General features: G+C 39.8%; 1 protein-coding gene across 1 annotated transcript in view; it reads left to right on the forward strand.

Moving 5' to 3' along the window:
• Positions 1-14,682, forward strand: part of LOC6533211 (bifunctional heparan sulfate N-deacetylase/N-sulfotransferase) — a 56,019-nt gene that overhangs the window by 2,445 nt on the left and 38,892 nt on the right. The window contains exon 2 of the mRNA XM_002093901.4: positions 7,384-7,430. The gene's annotated coding sequence lies outside the window, so the exon portion shown is untranslated. The remainder of the gene's footprint in view (positions 1-7,383; positions 7,431-14,682) is intronic.

The raw sequence follows: 14,682 nt of genomic DNA on the forward strand, positions 1-14,682 counted from the left end.
CAAAAAGAAATTGGAGGAAGCGGCGAAAAAATACTCGAGAGCACGACGCTCAAAACAAATATTTTCAAGATAAGTTATGGGCATATGGCTTGGGCTCCGTTTCTCCAGCTATGAAAAGTTTAATGGGAAATGGGAAATATCTTAATTTTTATAAACTTGGCGGCACACATAAATTATCGGTGCGGAATTCTTCTTGCGGCTTTTTCATGGGTTTTTTGTTTTTTTTTTGGTCTTTTCCCCGCTGCCTTTTTGTTTGTCTGGCGCATACTTTTCGTGACTTTCCGCTTTTGTTTATCTTGAGGCGATTGTTGTTTATCTTGATGCCTCTCAGATATTTTCGGGTACCGTCCCCCCGCCGCCTATCCCCATCCCTTTGCCATATATCGTATATAGAGCGTATAGCACTCTAGCATATAGTCACATGTAGCAAATTGGCAATTGCAGCTGGTGCTGCTGGTGCATAACTCAGCAGGCCCTTCAGGCATTAACCCTTTGTTGCCCACATGATAAACGATAGCTTGTTAATAAATCACAAGGCAAATGTGTATGAGTGTGTGTTTCTGCCGGGTCTATATGTCCTGGGTGGTCAGGACATGCAGAAAAAGTAGTAACAAGGTTGCCTGCGTTATTTTGTGCACTGAGAAAATATAATATCATTTTAATATTTAGATAAAACTACGAAACAAATCAACATTTTCCTAATAATATTTTATATTTATAAACAATAAATCATAAACACTATATTACCACATTACAAAATTATTCTTTCTTTAATAAAATGTGACCATAAATATAATTTTTTAATTTAAGCAGCTTTTGTGTTTCTCAAAGGTTGCTTATTTTAAACTAACCGATGAATATCACTTATTTCTCACGGTGTTCTCCTGTGCTGCATGCCCCTGGTTGTATGCAACTTGATTGGCTCTGCTCTCAGCACAGGATACTCGTATTTCATATGCCTTTGCTAGATTTATGAAGTGCCGGACTGAGTCCTTAGCTGAATCCTTTGCTATTGCCTCTGCCTCGGCTGCCTTTGGCATTCTAATAATTTTTTATTGTTGTCGTTTAAGTGGCCCATTGTACAGCTGGCAACATATTGTGTGCTTGCTGCAACTTCGTCCTGCCACTTGATATCAGTAGGTGCTTTCCATCCATCGGGCCATCCCTCAAGCTTTTTGCTCGATTTTGGCATTTGCCATAAAACCAGTTGTCCAATTCGGCATTCCTGGCCTGCAACTGGAGTGCTTCGAGTGACTCTCTGATAGAATACGTTTATAATTAGACATTGGTGATTAGTTGGTTTTTGTGTGTGAAACCGGAGGAACTGCTTTTATGGCCACTTCTTCTCGACCGAAAGATTATTATCAATAATTTTAGTTAATTAAACTCGAGTGAGGAATTTGTCTGGGTTTTTGTGTTGTTGAATTGAAGACTCAACGTTCTTGGCGAACAGGAAACTTTAATAATCTTTAAATGATCTCTGTAGAAAACACTTTGTTTGCTTATTTGGAATCATCTTGTAAAGATTTTGTTTTGTTTATTCTATTTTCAAATTCATGACTCAGTTTCATGACTAAGAAATTAATCTAAAAGAAACATACATCAAAAGTTATTCACACAAAGTGCCTTTGCTCGCAATGCATTTAATTGACGTTTCACGAATTCTGCTTATTTGCAAATAGTGTTCCCTCTTGCTACCAAGAATTTAGATATTTTTATAGTCTGCGAAGTAAACATGATGTGATAGAGAACTGTAAGTGCATGTTTCGAACCAGTTTTGTATTTAATCCCACGCCTGGGACTGGAACTGCTCCCGAGCAAAGCCGATCTAGGACTTAATCTGTCCCATTCTTCACGGCAATCTATTATGTCTAAATTTCAGCTCACGCCTTTCTGCTGCTTACGCCCGTCTGACAAATCTCGTTTGATGCGGCTTAGAATGATGATGCATTGAGTGTCCCAGTTTCCTTCGTCTTCCACTCCAGCCACTCCAGCCAGCCCAGCCATTCAAGAGGCACCCGTTCATATTTCTTTCATGCTCGCCCAGCATTCAGATTCAGAGTCAGATTCAGATTCAGATTGAGATTCAGATGGATGCTCGGTGCATTCGGCTTAGCCATTATTCCGTGCCCGCTGACAATCATAGAGCCCCCAAAGCACAGCTGGCCCCTAGAAAAAGGGGGGCCAAGTGGGAATCTAGGGAGGATTGGAGGATTGTAGGAGCAGCATGGCTCAGATGAAGATGAAGGGCCTTCTTAATAAATGATTTGCTGCATGGGAGTCTGCGGGAGTCCTTGTTTAGCTGCTTTTGTTTGTTTTTTTTTCTCTTATGCCTGATGATTATGATTTGCCGGCGGGACGAAAGCAAAATGCCAAATAAGCCGCCTGAAAAAGGTCGAGAGAGGGTTCGTTTGCTAACAGAATTTGCATCTGCGTTGCCAGGGAGTCCGACACTCAGACTTATATATATACGAAAGGATTATATATACATACGCTTATTATTCGGGTATATATCTGGCGTATATATGTACATATGTATGTATCTAAGCCCGCATTTGGATTGATTTCGCATCGAACTCGTGTTATTTTTCCCTCTATTTTCTTTTTGTGGCCCCTGCTAATTAGCAGGTTCTGTTCTGCGAGATTTGTCCGGGATTCGCTTTTGGCTTGCTGGGTCCAACTGTGTTAATGACTATGCTAATAATGCCTCGTGTTTGTTGTTATTGGAAACCGTGCATGCAACACCGCTGCAGCTGCCACCGTTGGTGGCAGGATTACGAATAAAACCCAGCGAAGAGCTTGGCCATTTCAATTTATGGATTGTTTTTGGCCTCGAAATTTCCACAGAATTTTTGGTAATTGGGCAACCTGCGAGATTTGTACTACTTGAATTTTGAACGTTTTGATAATAGAATGTATTGAGGGCTGCTTCGCTTAAAATGTAATAATTGGGGTAAGTTGTAGTATGTTTTGTGTGTAATGTTTGACAATTTAATTTACGAACTCTCTTTTATTTAGTGGCTTTTATTGCCATTTAAAACCAACCGTATCTTATCAAACCACCTTTTATTTATTCATATTCGTAATGCATCCGAGTGTTCCCTTTATGAACTAATAGATTTTCCGTGCAACTCAAGCTGCCTCATTCGCTGCAGCGCAGTGTAAGCTGCTTTTGAGCTATCATTTCTTGTTTCTTTTTTTTGTAATCCTATTTTGTGGAGTAAATGGGCATGTCAGTGAGGTTTTCTAGTACTTGGGGCAGCTGGTGGTGAAGTTTTCGGTTGCAAGTCCCCTTTACTTATTGTTCTCCATTAGGAAGCGCTTTGCACCAGCTACTCCACATTTGCCACATTTCAGTGGTTCTCAGTGTTTGTATTTTGAAAATTTTAAACGTTGCAAATGTTTTGCAACATTTCGACGGCTTTACCAGCTGTGTGCTACTAGTATTTCCCTCTTTATTATATATATGTTGTACGATTGCAGTTTGGCGACTGCTTTTGTTGCTTTAGTTGTTGTCGTTATTTGGCCAACACACGCTCTGAATTCCACTAGCACACACTCGCAACGCAGCTGGCCACACAATGCGGCTGCTTTTGGCCATTTTTCGCACACATTTTTCAAACTCGAAGGCTTTTCTCGCGCCCTGCGCTTTTCCGTTTTTGTTTGGCGGCGCCCTTTTTTTCCTCTCCGCAAAGTATAATGTGCATGTGCCTTTGTGTTGTTGTTAAGCAACAATTTGTACACCGCGTTAAACCAGGAAAAGCGGAATAAAATAAAAAACCAAGAAATTGGGATTAGCGGCCCGCAGTTTGGAATACACTTGAAACTGTGGGGTGGTAAGAATAACGCCTTTAAATCAATTCAAACCCTATTTTGCATTTCTTAAGCATTTTATCTAAGCTTAAATTATTTATCAAAAATTAAGTTGTAATTTTTAATATGATATATTAAGTTCCTCTGTTAGAATAATATGTAACTATGAGAAGTAAATATGTTTTTATTTATTTGTATGTATTTATTTTTTCTGTGCAATGCAAACTTGTAGGCAACAAATATGACAACGCAAGCTGTAAAGTCTGGCGTTTTTTGTTTATAGGGGCGTGGCATCCGAGGCTTATACCGCTTACCGCATATGAATGCTGCGGGCTCTGCTTCCTTCTTGTCCATTTATTATTTCCCTTATTTTCCTTATTTTTGCATATTTTTATGGTTTATGTTTATGCGTTCTTCTTGTGCGGCACACACGCACGCATGGCTTTCTGCTGATTGCTTTGTTCCGGCGCTTAAGCGTAATATACGTACGTAATATACATATAGTATATATACTAAACATCTGCATGGCATCATTCACAACTCACTGTTAAGTGAATGCACTCGAATCGAATTGAGTTGAAATGAGTGAGTGCCACGCACAAAATGGGGCCAAGTTGTATAGTTATGAGTGTTTTATCAAAAAAAGGAAAACATTGAATGAGTGAGTTTTAAAACTGAATGAAATCTGGTCAGAAGTTGGTTGTACTTGAGTAAATCCTTTCGTTTTCTGTCAGATTTCTTGAGTGAGTGAGCGCTGTTAATCATTCATACTCGTTTAGCTCGCCATTTTAACTAAGCCACTCATTTTGAGCATTGTCAGTTTTGTGTCATTTATGCATATGTTTAATATATACAAACCCCAAAATTTGAAATTCATTTTACGAGGCAGAATGCCAAAGGACATCATTTACATGACCAGCATGGAGTCTAACATGCATAATTTGTTAATTTATTTTTAAAGCTTTTGACAAATTAGTGTAAAGTTTAGTAATCACGGTTTGTCTAACAATAAAATGTAGCAATGAGAAATTTAAAAAAGGTCAACAACAGAACACAACAAAAAACAAAATTACAGCTTAAAACAAATTACATTTTAAGTTCATGTTCACGTTCACGTGTTTCCTGCAACACTGCTGTGTTTGAAGTGTGGGAAAAGTTTGGGTTTTTTGCATTTTCCAGGGGGGCGGTGCGAGGTGTTACGATCCAACATTTTCGCGCATTTAGCTGTCGTCAACGTACCGTCCCGTCCAGTTGGAAAGTTTTTTGTTTTGTATACCTTTGACTGAACGGAAAATGAAACGTTTCCAAAAGCCACGACGCTGCCAGGATAAAGGATAAAGAATAAAGTGTGCGTGACACGTCCACGTCCGCCACCCAAAACCACCCACTATGTATATCCTCTCCCTATATATATACTATATGTATAGTTATACCCCCGTTTTATATTCGCCGCTTTTGTGTCCGCAGCCATGTTCATTTATGTGACTCCGTTTTTAGTTGCTAAAACTTTGCTCTAAGCTGCCGTTTTTGTGTGCATTGATGGTTCGGGATGGGAAAATCGAGTTTTGGAGCTAGTAGTAGTATAAATAGGGAACATGGATTAGGTTTTGCAGGGAGTGAGATTTTGAGTTTTGGGTGGGTGGCGGCGGCAGTAAGGCAATCGAAATGGATGGCATAAAGTCAATTTGTAAAATGGTACGCCGGTTTGGTTGGTCATCAATGGACTGGAAAGCTCGTACCGGATATGGACAGAAAGAGATATTAGTTTATCTGCCGGATTGTCGGGACAGATTTATCCATGGCAATTTGCGTTAGTTGTAAAGTTGATATTTCGTAGTTCAATCAAAGTGATTGGAAATTTGGATTTGGTCGCTGTTGCAAATGAATCCATGAATCGATTTGATGAAAATGGCTTTTAATAAGTTACAGATAGTTGTAAAAAAAGTTATTTGCAATACAAATACAAATATTTGAATATAAACAGCTGCTGTAATTATTTACTAGTGATACTAATTAAATGGAATTCTCTTTTATACGGATACCACTCAACTTCGAAATGCACTTAGACCTGCTTTTGCTGTCAAAGTTGTATCTTTCCATTGTACAATGCATTTTCGTTTGCCCTGCTATGTGTACTCATTACTGTTCGTTAATTGCATATTTGAAATGCCCAAAAGATCACAATCATTTAGCCATACACGTGCCTCAATTACAAATTCCCCAAGGTGCAGCTTCCTCCTTTCGCCCCTCTCTCTTTCCCACACAATCAACACAATCAAAGGCAGCTACACCCACATACACACACACATCCTAGCATAGATCCCTTGTTGACCCGCTCCTATATATGGCTGCTGGTTCAATTGGTTCGTTCCTTTTTAAAACGCATTGACTCGTTTTAAGTGTAATAGAGTTGCCTGACAGCCACACACACATGCAGATACAGACACAGACACAGATACAGATACAGATACGCCTGATACTCACGCACACAGCCGCAGTGTTGGCCCATGCAAATGGCAGGAGCGAAAATCTATAGCAATCATCGAAAAGCCAAAAGCAACTACAGGTCAACTTCCCTATGGCGAATGCCTAATTTTTCATGAACTCAACTAGCAAAAGAATTAGCAATAGACATAGTCAAAAAACATGTGCCATCAATGCAAAACACTTTTTTTTTTCGAGATTTTCAATCTGACTTAGCCAAGTTGGACTGCCGAACAATAGCGGCCCAAACAAACCTTGCACCCGAAAATTTACAACAATAAAAAGCGTTTTAACACACACAAAGCTCTTGAACCCTGGCAAAACTGCAATGCGACAAGAGCTGAGCTGCAGTTGAACAAGGCTAGAGGGGGAGGTATAGATGGGCACTGACACAGAGTGAGTGAAAAGGCGATAGAGAGCAACCTATATGGACCATGGTCCAAAAGCGTTCGAACTTTGAATCCTTGACAAGTTCAAATATTCGGACGCTTCATGAGTGCAAAACGGAGAACGGGAACAGAGCTGATAGATTGTAATCCTTGTGTGCTGCTGCTTTCAATTGGCTCCTGCTGTCGCTCCTTTCGCTCCTTCCGCTCCTTCCGCTCCTTCCGCTCCTTCTGCTCCAACCCACTGGAAAGCCCCCATGAATCCGCCCCAGAGCATCCATACTGTCAATTGGCTTTGTGTGTTCGAGAGAAACCAACACGAGAGTGCGAAACTGATGGGGGTTTTGCTGCTGGGGGGCACAATTGGGAAAAGTTGAGCAGGACAAGGACAGTAGTGATTCCATGGCTGCTCCTGTATGTGTTAATTTAGTTGTGTTGTCATCAGGACAGGCGGTCCAGAAACAATTGAAACAATAACGAGACAACACACACACAACCAACTTACGGAGATTCGCTGGGAAAATGTAACAAAAGCGGTCAGTTTAATTACATTAGCGATGAATGAGCTTTAAATGACTTTATACGGAAACATTTTAAACAATATAATATTCTTAAGATTATGTATAGCACAATATTTATACAAAAATTTATAAACGGAGTTAAATATTATTTGGTATTAACTTATTTACATTTTACTTAGTTCGTTACAGATTGAAGCTGTCGATTCCAGAAGCAATTTTGTTACATGTAAGTTGAATTCCCAATTTTATAAAGCTAAGTCCTACGTATAAGTAATGTGAGAAATGCAGACCATAAAACTCCAAATAAATATATCATCTATCATCATCTATCATCTTCTTGAAAAGAACACCATACTTGTTGCATGTTTTGTGCTAATTTGTTTACATATTTTTTCCACTGTACGTCTTATTGAGGCAAACGAAAGCTTTCAATGTAATTTGCTATTAACCCCCAGAAGTCGACAGCCTTGTAAGCCGCAAAATGCGTTTTTTGTTGGCATTTAGCATTTGATTAATTGACAGACAGCTCGGCATAATGATAATGGCTCGGCCTCTGTCCTTGTCCGTGTCCGTGTCCTTTTTGCGAGGTCTGGCAACCCCGAGCGGGTCTCCTAAAGAGACCCTTTAACTTTAACCTGCCCTCAAGGCGTTTTGGGGGTTGAATTCTAAAAGATTTTCTGCATAAGGGGGGTAAGCAAGGGCTGGGGGTAAGTAGGCGTCGGCTATTTCGTTAACAATAAATAACGCTTGAGACAGGCCCGAGGGTTTTTGTTTTGCCAGAGCGAAACCCCTCGAGTGCCACCGACGACGAGCTGGTATGTGGATGGGGAATGGGCCGAGGACGAGGTCCTTTGATCTGATGCCATGGATGGCGAAGGAAAACGTGCGAAAACGCTTTAGCTCGACTACGGAAAGGAGCCGGATTGATGTGGCGTCTAGTGGCGTCTACCTTGTTTGCTTTTCATAATGAATGCGGCTTGAGTCAAAAGGAAAAATAAGCCACCGGGGGAGTGAAATTTCCCCGCTAGGTTCGGCAACTCGTCGGGGCAGCTGTGCAAAAAAAACAGGATACACACATCACAGCGTATCCTGTGCTGTCCTGGCAAGTTTATTGATCAAATATCGCATGTCACTATCCAAACCCATACACACACACACACACACGAATCGGTCGGGAAAACCACAGGGGACAGGATACAGTTGGTTGGATACGAAGAGAACCCATTATCCTTCGCCGCCCAACCATAAATGCCAACTAAAAATGTCATTTAAATTGTCGTTATGTCCTGTTTACTGTCCTCTGTCATTTGGCCAACTTTCCCGTTCTGTATCAGCGTTTTGTTTTCCACGCTTTCGGCCGTCATCATCATCAACGCCAGGGCAAAAACTTTCTGGCTTTTTACAGTCGCCTCGCTAACCGCAGGCTCCAACTGAAAAAAAACCAGAGAGCATTAAAAACGACAAAAATGAATTGGCGCAAATTACATATACGTATTAAATATAGAATGAACCAAAAAAAAAAAAAAAAAACACAGTAACGAAAATAAAGTGTGGTCCAAATATTTCAGTGGCAAATCAAAAATTTGTAAGGACACCAGCGGGGGATGATGATTTGACCCCCCACAAAAAAGATAGAAAGCACAACGAAATAATCCTCGGAAGTCGCACAGTGGTGAGGTGGCAAAAGAAGATGCGAAAATTTAATCTGCGTAAACTTTTAATTAATGCGGCAATATTAAGGGATAAGCTGCGTAATGAAATTCGACTGATGAATACATTTATATTCATTACGCTGACTTTGCACTGAAACCAGGTTTTGAAAGTGAATGGTTATGGTAGTAAAATATTTGTTTACAGACAAGCAAAAAAAAAATATGTTGTTCTGTTTGTAATTTATTAATAAAGCTGTAGTTGCAAAACTGTTTTATTCATTTAGAAGAGATTAGCTTATCCACATTTGATACATTTATATTCCGAACTTTTCGTAAACATCATTTAGCGTCATCGTTCTTAATTTAATCATAAATCATAATACATATATTTTTGCTCTTTACCCAGTGTGTAGACGAGCAGGGCCCAACTGAGGCATCTAAAAATGCATTAAAAAGTTTTATTGTTGTTTTTTTGTCCGCCCAAGCGTGCGTCGGCCATATTTGTTTGGCTTCCGTTTCCGCCGCAGAAGTCGTGCTCGTCCTCATCCTCATCATCTTCCGTTTCTCTGGCTCTCTTTTCCTTTTTGCCAGCAACGGAAGTTGGCACATTAAAAAGTGCTTTGGCTCCGTTTGCTTTCCGCTGCTCGGGAATATCCTGGGGGCGGTGGCTTAAGAAGCGAGGGGGAGTGGCAACGAGTGGCGGCGAGTGTATAAACAACAACATCATCATCCGGCGCGTCCTTTGTGGTCATCAGCTGTTGCAAGGTGTTAAGAGCCAACATTACGCATGCCGCATGCCCCATGCCCCACAATGACCCTCATTAAGTTAATGGTCAGCGTTCATCTCAGTTTTTCATCTTACCACTTGGAATGTTTGAGCAAAATTAATTTACAAATTATTTATTTTCTGCTTGTTGAAAATGCATTTTTTGCTTTTTGTTGTCCCTTTTTTTTTAATGGTTTTGTAATGCCTTTGTGGTCTGGTCTTTGGGCTGCAATTAGAAAATCAATACGCTGCACTTTGACACAAGTTAATTCAATTTGTCGCCGGCAGCCAAATGTAATTAATGGTTTCGTTTGGTTCGGTTTGCTTTTTGGCAGCAGCTGCCTAATGAGTTGAAATTGTCCCATAAAAAGCTTGGGAAAAGTTTTTTCTGTTAGCATTTATGGGGGGCAATAACTGACAGATTGCGTTGCCTGTCGCTTGATTTATTTTAACTGACATTTAAATGTTTTTTGATACGAATTTAATTTTTATGTTGACTTTAATGTCACAAGCGGAATAATTAATATGTTTCACCGAAATAATTACTCTGTTTACGGTAGGCCAATTGGGAATATTCGGGAATTTAAAGTGTCTTAATGGTTTATTTATCATAAAATATATTTTTTTTAATTTTTTTTTGTATCTTTGGTAGCTGAAATTTTTATTAGGTACTATTAAATTCACAAGGCGTAATCGAATCACTGCATAATTGCATCATCGAATCATCAATCATGCGGTGGAATCTGCTGTTAAGTCCACTTGATGTTTATCAACATGGCCATTAACTCGCTGATCCTAATAAGCCTTGTTATGTGTCATTGTGCCCACTTCAGTCTGATTGTTATGGTGATTACCATCACTACCACCATCACGAAGATCTCTGCCCGGGCAACACTGCGTATGTGTAACGTGGCTAATACCAACCACAGACAGCTCAAAGCGACCAACAAAACTAGCCGACATTTGGTGTGCTTTTTATGGGGTCGAGACAGCAAAGCAACAAAAAGTGGCACAACATCTCTAATATGAGAGTTTTATTTTATTACATTTTATTACACATAAGTTGGCAACAAAATGCGTTAACACACACAAGCTGACTGACTCACAGACACACAGACACAGAGACGGCAGCCCACAAGGATTCGCTGATAGACAGTTTCCATTGAAGCGGAGTTGGCAGTTTAGAGCACGTAGAACGTATCTCCGTTTCCGCAGATAAACGCGCTCGTATCTGTGTGAATGGGCTGTGGCATCTGTGTGGGTGTTTCCTTTTAACAAAATGTTTTGATTTCCATGGGAAGGCAGGACGCTGCTAGTCAGCTCCAACTAATCTGTTATCCCTGAGCTGAGTTTCCTTTTCTTTTTCTTTTTTTTTCTACGGAGGTCCTTCTTCTGTCCCTCCTTGTGTATGTTGGTTTTTACTTTTTCAATTCATTTTATTTATCGGAGCATGAAAGACGCCCCACAGATACAGACACACATTCACACATTCCGGATTCAGATACAAATACAAATCAGTAGATAATAAAAGAGCACAAAAAGCGGACAACCAAATCAAAATGAGAAATCGCCACCTCATACCATTTTCGGGTGCAAAATACGAGTATCTAAATGGCAACATTTGGGAAACAGAAAATGGGTCTTATATATTTATTTGCTCTAACTAAATTCGAAAGCTCTGCACTTAAAGAAAAGTAGATTAGGGTTGCTACGCATTTTCATTTTTGTATAATCTTAAAGAGGCTTAAAACAAATAAGCTCGAAATATGGTTTCCTATTGTGTGCAATTTTGGCAACCACCTTCTACACAAAATGTTGCCAAATTAAGGCAAATCCTTTTTCATCTGCAGAGAAAGATAGTGCAGATAGTGGGGATATATTGTTCGAGATTCCTGCCATAACAAATAGGCTTTAATCAACAAAATACTGGGAACACTCAGAGCAGCTGTACACACATACTTGGGTTTTATCTCTGAAATCGAAGCCGGCCTTCCATTCCCATTTGGCCTAATTGATATTCATTTTATGCATGGCTCTCAGCCTGGCCAATGCTTCTGTTTACGAAATATTATTGCATTTCGGCCAGCCGCCTCCTTATGTGTATCCCCATCAATTTTGGCCCAGACTAATTAAGATTGTGTTGGAGATGGCTGCTCCTTGGGGTTTTACTTTTTGTCATAGTATACTTTTCAGCGCCAGACTAATTAGTCAGTGCAGATGAAGTTGTTGGGTCGGCAAATTGAGTTGGAAATTCAATTTAGCAAATCACAAAACGAAGGACTTCAATAAAAAAAATCATTGGAAATGGCATAAAAAATGGAGGGCAGAGCGATGTTCAAATAAAACAAAGCAGCAGATAACAACTATCAAGCTGCTAAGAACAGCACAGTGAGAAAAGTATATAATATTTGTAATTATTTTAATTTGGCCTGTTACCTTTCATAACGTAATACTGAAAATAAGTTCAAACTTGACTAGATTTTATTAATTAACTTCTGCATACTTCAATGTCAGTTTCAAACACCCAATTACGGACAAATTGTCCTGATATTTCTTCTGTGTGCGAAGAGGTCCCCAGCGAGTGTTGACGACAACAAAATGAAGTTCGCAAGACTACAGGGGAATGAAATGGCAGGGAGTCAGGACTTTAAGGACACCAATGAGAGAGCCACGTTAGAAATGACAACAAGGATGCAGCTGCAATGGCTTCCCACGGCCATTGTTGCTTGCTATTATCCTGCCACTGGCAATAAAAACCACCGCCGTCGTCGCTGCCTTTTATTTTCTTGTTGAATTTTTTGCTATTTTTTTTTTTTTTTTTGTTTCTTGTGCAGTTGCTGCCTGCGCTGTGTGTTGCCTAGGATTTTTGCAACTTTCATGCCAGGAATTTCTCGGTCACTGACATGGCCCAAACGACAGCAACGAAACGCGGCTTTTGTTGCATGTTGCTAGTTGATTTCTTTCCTTCTCTACTTTTATTTTTTTCCTTCAGCATTTCGCTGCTGTCGTCGCCGCTGTTGTTTTCAGCTATGTTGTGGCCTGTGGCGTTTGTTGTGACAAAAAAATCTGTTTTTGGTTGACTGCCTAACATTGCTAAATGTGCATACGAAGCGACAAGCAGCAACCTCAACGAAAATACAAAAAATGCTGAATAACTAGAGCTGGCTTTCTTGTTGCTGTTGTGTTGGCCAGCATTAGGGAAGCACAATAAAAAATCTAGAAATATTAGTAGAACAATGCCAAAGATGTGAATGAAGGTTTCCACTTATAATGAGCAAGGCGAAATGAGAAAAACTCCTTTTAAAACTCAATTAAATATAGTATGAGCAACTTTCCTAGCGTGCTAAGAACCATTTTAAAGCTCATTTAAAACAATCACAAAGAATTTTTATAAATATCTGTCAATAAAACAGTAATAAAAGCCAACAACATTTTCTCCCCACAGCCATCATACAAATAGCAACTTTGCAACGGCAAAGTCAAATTTACTTTTCATTTGCAAGAAAACTTTTCCACTCGAAGAACTTAATTTTGCCATCGTTCTCCTGCAATTACATTGCTCCACTGTGCATCGACATTTATGCGAAAATCTGACGTCCATCCCCGAGCAATAGGAGCACATAAAAAGCTAGAAAAGCGGGCCGAAAGGCGGGAAAGCGGGAAAAGCGAAGAAAAAACTTTGCATAGCATATTTACACATGGCCTTTGGCATTGTTTTCACAGGCGGCGCGATATCAACATGCAGGTCGACTTCGTGTTGTTCCTGTTGTATGTTGAATGCTGTATGTTGGCTGTTGGCTGTTGGCTTTTTGGCATCCTAAAATAGTTGGCGGCCGTCTGTTGTGGTTAGCATATTCAACTTGTTCTACTATTTTTATACCCATTTTGTGTGGCCCCCGCTTCCCCTGGACGCTGCCAGCTCCCCTCAGCTTGGCTCCATTTTGGCCATGTCGAACACAAACATCCAAATTGCTGAAAAGTGGCTAACAAACCCCAAGCGCACACCCATTGAAAAATCTTTGTGTTAGCCAAGTTTCCCTAAGTTTGACAACGGCAGAGAATGTCAATTTGGCTTGACTTTGTTTCCATTTATTGAACATTTTATTGCTATTTGGGATTGCGATTGGCTTTGCCTTTTCCACTCATTTTCCACGACAGCTTCACGAAAAGTGTCAAACTGCAAAGTGACACTTGCAGCGCGCAAAAAGGCGTGTTTTTATGCAGGGGAAATTGCAAGGAACAGAACTTTATCAAAATGCAATTGATTTCGAAGCGGTAGCTACTTTCATTGACCCAAATTGGCGCATATAACTTTCTACTGGCTGCCACAAATACAATTTAATAAATTTCATTAGAAAATCTGTTCCACCCCATAAAAGTTTGCCAAAGCCAAAACTTTTCCGCACTTGACAAAAAGTAAATATAATTTGGCTCGGTTTTGGTATAAGCTTTCGTTATAAAATAGAGATGATCAAAGAGGAGAGTATTTTTTCAAATATGTATGATATATTAAGATGGGTTAAAAAAAAAGTTTGTTATGTTTCCCAGTTTTAAAATGAAATTTTTGCCTTGTTTACTTAGCTTTGGTTGCCCGTTTAATTTTCTGACCATCGTGTATGTTTGGTATCGAGAGCCTTTGGCTGGTTTGCTACCCGAAATCTGAGGCAAGTTGGGGAACTCAGTTCCGTTGGCAATTCGCAAACATTTTCCGGTCAATTTGTTGAAAGTTCTCCGGCTTCGATTAACTTTTGCCAGTGGGAGTTTAGGAAAAAGTTTCGATTCCCATCCCTTCTCTTGCAAATAACACTTTCGTTGGGCTGAAATTTAAAGTTTGTTTGTCGGGTAGGTGTCTAAACTGTCTGGGCAGTAAGTTATTGGGTCTTATCTCTGCTCCAACTTTGTGTATACATTAATATTTATATATATTACTTGTATATATATACTCGTATAAAGCAGTTCTCATAACCCGTCACACAAATTTACTCCCACACAAAGTTGAACTTCTCGTTTCTTTCGCGCTTCTGCTTTATTAAGTAATAAAAATGTGTCAGCTGCAGCGA

Source organism: Drosophila yakuba, chromosome 3L (genome assembly GCF_016746365.2).
Source record: "Drosophila yakuba strain Tai18E2 chromosome 3L, Prin_Dyak_Tai18E2_2.1, whole genome shotgun sequence".
NCBI lineage: Eukaryota > Metazoa > Arthropoda > Insecta > Diptera > Drosophilidae > Drosophila > Drosophila yakuba.